A 6,000-nucleotide genomic window follows, 5' to 3' on the forward strand; every position below is an offset into this window, starting at 1 on the left:
AGGCTCTATTTTAAACCTATTTTAAGTGTATTTATATCCTATTTTTTCAAGTTTTTTCCTATTTTATCCTTGCTTTATGTCTATTTTATGTCTGCTAGACCTATTTTATAGGTATTTGATTCCTATTTTTTTCAACTTTTTTTCCTCCTTTATCCCTATTTTTTGTGTATTTTTCTCCATTTTATCCCTGTTCTATGTCTATTTTCTTTTACAGCTGTTTCATTAATGCTATTTTAATCCTATTTTATCATCAAATCGCATACACATTTCCTCTATTTTAAAGCTATTTTAAAGCTATCTATACAGTAGATATGACTTGCTAACCAAACTATTTTTTTTACTATTTTTTGTTTCAAAATAATAGGTTAAAATAGTTAAAAAATAGCTTTAAAATATTCTGGAAAAATAGAGAAAAAATACACAAAAAATAGGGAAAAAATATTAAAAAAAAAAGATATAAAATAGATATGAAATAGGCACTATTTTTGTAAGGGATTTATTATGTTAAAATAATTTGTTATTAACACTGTGAAATGAGGCCCAAACAGCTGTATGATCTGTGAAATATGTTTCTAAAACATTTGCTTGTATATCAATGTTGTATATATTTGTATAAATAAGATCAATTACTGTGTTGTTGTCAGTTGTATCAGTTGATATGAGCTGTTTGTAATGTTTATCCCTCACTAGTAGATTATACAAAGGTCTTCTGTCTGTTTCAATGAGCCAGTTTATATTAAAGTCTCCAGTAATAATATTGTTGTCTAGTGAAATGTTATTTAATACCTCAGTTATTGCTTCACAAAGTTGTCTTACAGACATGTTTGGGGAGCAATATATCCCTATGATTGTCCAATCCTTAAGGCTTGCTAACTTAATTACTGTTTTTTCAACACCATGTATATTGTGACAATAGGTGTATCCAGGTAAGTGTGGGATTTTACTGTACACAGCTGTACCGATATAAGGCCTTGATCCATTGCTGGAATTATAGTTATCGTTTCAGAAGAGAGCAAAACCAGCAATGTCGTACATGTCTTCATTATCTTGAGAACTAAATCTTGTTTCTACAAATATATTGATTTTAGCACTTGAATAATTTAAGTCTTTACGTATGTCTTCTGTGTGTCCGTGAAGAGACCTTGCATTAAGATAACACAGTTTAAGAAGGGATGGTGTCATGTCATAGAGAGGGGGCATGCAAAGCCTAAGTTTTGCAGTTGTTCTTAATCTCTCTGTTTCCTTCTTAACATCTGGATTAACAACAATCTTGCTATCACACAAATCAGAAATATAAAGGCCTTCTCTAGCAGTCACTCTACTGGGCCTCACATAATGTATGTGTGGAATAGTCTTTCTGGTACCAAAATCCACAACAATTCTAGTTTCAGTATCACCTTGTGACCTGTGAATTGTTTTTGCTGCTGCTGGATGCAATGGAAACTGTTTTATAACAACTCGTGCTGTTTTGTTTCTACCTACAACAAACTGTGTAGTCACAGGGTTTATTGGGGTCTATGTGTGTTCAATTCCTTGTATATACAAATGTCTTTTTCATTCCTTGTTTTCTGACCTACGTCTGAGTAGTCAAATTGTACCCATACAATACCAGATGGTTTGGTTTGTTGATGTAACTAAACTAGTAACATTTCAAGCACCATTTGTCATGCCATCTTCAATTTGTAAATTCATGACAAGGTCTGCTCTTTCACCCTTAGCAAGACAAAGGGTTGAGGCTAACTGTTTCTAACTGAACAAAATTCTAATGGATGCAAGCTGCTTGTAAAGAAAGACGCCATGTTGGATTCACTTAATGCTAAGGAACGTAGCAACAATAACAGTACGAATGGTATTAATTTCACGATCAGAAAGTTGAATCTTATGTTTTTTTTCATTGTAGTTGTAAGGATATTCTTTTTTAATAAATACATGATCACAAATCCTGCGTTTTTTGTGTATAATGCTATGTTATCTATTTTTTACACGGACGACCCTAAAAGCTGGAACGGTGGAATGGTGGAATGGTGGAATGGTGGAATGGTGGAATGGTGGAATGGCGGAATGGTGGAATGGTGGAATGGTGGAATGGTGGAATGGCGGAATGGAGGAATGGTGGAATGGCGGAAAATGACCCCAAATCCTAAAGCATGGAACGGCGGAATATGAAACCAAATCCTAAAGCACGGAACGGCGGAAAATGACCCTAAAACCTAAAGCACGGAACGGCGGAAAATGACCCCAAATCCTAAAGCATGGAACGGCGGAATATGAAACCAAATCCTAAAGCACGGAACGGCGGAAAATGACCCTAAAACCTAAAGCATGGAACGGCGGAAAATGACCCCAAATCCTAAAGCATGGAACGGCGGAAAATGACCCCAAATCCTAAAGCACGGAACGGCGGAAAATGACACCAAATCCTAAAGCACGGAACGGTGGAAAATGACCCCAAATCCTAAAGCACGGAACGGCGGAAAATGACCCCAAATCCTAAAGCACGGAACGGCGGAAAATGACCCCAAATCCTAAACCATGACAATCCAAAGATCCGTCTGAATTACACTTCCCTTTCAGAAAGGGCAATTTAAACGCCATAGAGTTGACAATTTGTAATTTGTTGAGGAACAGAAGAAATCCGCTTAACGAATTGGTGAAATAGCCTCTTTTTTGTCCAGAAAGTTAACTTCTTCCGCTGATATGTAAGCCGTAAATTTCACAGTAGGATGGTGGTGTTTTGGACACCTGGTCGCGAAGAAATTCTTCAAATTCTTCTTGACGGCTTCCTTCTGCTAACTTTCTTTTGTCTTTTCACGCCCTGCAAACCTCTCTTCAACTAGTGTTACTCAAGTCCCAAAACTTATTCGCGGATGAAAAAACGCTCGTATTGAAGGGCTCGTAACGAGGGCTTGCTCTCACGCTAGTCTAAGTTTGGAGCTGGGGCTGAACGTTGTCATATTTTGAGAAGCCTGAAAATGTTCCTGTGATGTTCTCACATTTACAAGCATATGAGGTATTATTGTTTCAATAAATCAATACAGACGTGACCAGGAAACGTATCAAAGTTACAATTGTTTATTGTAATGTGGTATGTCGAGTTGGTTTTCACATGCTGTGCGACTTTTTATGCCGCGACTAAAACTTATGGCAAATTTTGCATAACAAAAGGTAACTAAACAGGTTTACAACGTGAAAACGCAGCTATCTTTCATGCATAATGGTTCATTATTATTATACCACTCAGTAAAAGAAAAAAATTTATAACACTTAATTTTAGTCACGCGCGTTATCGTCGTGGGGATAAATGAGCCAAGCGCTTGGTGTCTTTGTACAAAATTTGTGCAACATGCCCTGACATCCGTTCCGTGTTTTAGGATTTGGGGTCATTTTCCGCCGTTCGATGTTTTAGGATCTGAGGTCATTTTCCCCCGTTCCATGTTTTAGGATTTGGGGTCATTTTCCGCCGTTCCATGTTTTAGGATTTGGGGTCATTTTCCACCGTTCCATGTTTTAGGATTTGGGGTCATTTTCCGCCGTTCCATGTTTTAGGATTTGGGGTCATTTTCCGCCGTTCCGTGTTTTAGGATTTGGGGTCATTTTCCGCCATTCCACCATTCCGCCATTCCGCCATTCCGCCATTCCACCGTTCCAGCTTTTAGGGTCGCCCTCCTTACACAAGTTATCAAGTTATCAGTTATCTGTTATTGTATATGATAAAAAGCTTAATAATAGCAATGATGAAGCATTACAGTCTGTAACTGTAGATCTCGATACAACACATTTGTTTATTTTAATCGCCCTCGTACGCATGGTATTCGTGATTGTGAGTCCAGCAGAATACCAAAGAAAAGAATTACACGTATTTTGAAGAAATCCAGGAAAGTAAGACGTTTACTTCGAACCTACATCAGAAAAAGTATACCGAAATCTTCCCAAATGCATCTTTTTTACAAATAAAGCTCGTGAAAAAATATATGCACATGGAATCAGACCTGAGAATAAAGGAACAACGAAATATCCCTCTTCTGCAGTCAGGAGAAAGTATTGAAAGTTTAACAAATACAGGACACTGAAAACGCAAAACCAATGTCCAATATCCATAATTATGTAATAAAAAGTCCAAAGCCAGAGCAGTCGAATGTATGGAGGTCTAATTCAGTACCACATGTTTATAAAACACTGAATCACAGGGTAAATCATTTCAAGTCTAATCTGTCTGGGAATATAGAAACAAACCCTGGTCCTGTTATTAATTCTTCTAAAACAATTCAAGCTCCCTACAGTCAAGACAATGTGGCAATGTTTGGGTTAAATACTGGTACACAGTGTGTAGCCATGTCACTTGCTTCCCTCACATATAACAAGAGGAATGGCATTGTATCCTCAATGGACTTGGTTAATATCATTAACATTGGTAATGAATTGTATTGCAGACTGATCTATCTAGTTTATCCAGGCTATCCTATTTACTATTAGCAGAAGTACCTGAAATGATAATAGTGTTTAATATTAATTATCAGCTTCAATATAGTCCAAGCTATACTCAGGTACTATACATGGTGCTTGTGAAGTATAAGATTTTAATTATTGTATGTCATTTTCTAATGCTATGCAGGCTTTGCTCAGACAAAACTATAATTCCTTTCTTTAACAATCCTTAGTACTACAGTAGGTTTTCACTGTAATCATTATGGTGATGGTAAGTTTAAGTTATTTGATTCTCATGGTAGAGATTCATACGGTATGCCCCATCCTCAAGGAACTTGCGTACTGTTAGAAGTTAACACTTTGAATGAGGTGATAAACTACTTTCAAGGTCTTTATCACCATCCAAATGTTTTATTTGAACTCAAAGGTGTACATGTAAATGAAAAGTAATGTGATATGACAGATATTTCTGATCAACAGTTGCCAGCTGTCCTCTAAAAGCAAATTATGCAGATGCTGAAATTACAACCATTCACATTCCCTCGTACATGCTGTTGTGCCACATCTTTTTGTGGCATTTGCTTTTCCATTATCAGATACTGTGGGTATTGGAATTCACAGACTCTAGATAGAATCACTGACCATGCAAACAAGTTTTACAAAAAAAAACTCAATGGCAATAACCATCCACTGACTATCAACAATTTCCCAAGGACACTTCAAATATATGATGCAGATATTAATATTGCCTTTAATTTGGAGAAACAAGGAATACCATGCTGTACATCTCTTGGTAGCAAATTATTGTTTCAGAAGTTAATAACAGATAATACTGAGGATAGCACTGGGTTTTTCATGTGGATTTCAAATTATTGCTTCAGCTGTATTTTTCAGCACAGTAATATGAAAACAAAAGCAAAAAGTGTGAAGTACTACATTATAAGATTCAGTCCTGATGGCACACTTGATATGTTTGAAAAAATGAAAGACAGATTTTCTTTCAGCCATTAGTGGATGTTGTAAAAGAACAATTCCAGAGTAAAGATGCATATTGTATTAAATTTATATGTTGTTCGACCAGTTTGCCAAATGCTGGAAGACAAAAAGCAATTGCAAAACATGTCTCACAGTCAGAAAGAACTATATGCAAAAAGGGAAAAAAGAGAGCTATGCACAAATGGAACCTGCCATGAAAAAAAAAGTTTTGTCTGACAAAGCAATATGGTACAATTCACTGGATCCTGCAGAAAAAGAAAAGCTTTTATCTCACAGAACTGAATGGTATAAATCACTGGTTCCCAAAGAAAAAGAAAAGCTTTTGTCCAAATCCACAGACTGATATAAATCACTTGGTTCTGCAGGAAAACAAATTCTTTTGTCTAGCAGAGCAATTTGGTATAAATCACTGGATACTGCACAAAAACAATAAAGAGCAGAATGGTATAAGTCATTGAATCCTGAAGAAAAAGAAAACTTTTGTCAGGCAGAGCTGAATGGTATAAAACACTGGATCCTGCGGACAAAGATTAAAGATTATATCCCAAGTCCAAGCTAATATTAGGAAGCCCATAGAAA

Source organism: Pocillopora verrucosa, chromosome 14 (assembly GCF_036669915.1).
Source record: "Pocillopora verrucosa isolate sample1 chromosome 14, ASM3666991v2, whole genome shotgun sequence".
NCBI lineage: Eukaryota > Metazoa > Cnidaria > Anthozoa > Scleractinia > Pocilloporidae > Pocillopora > Pocillopora verrucosa.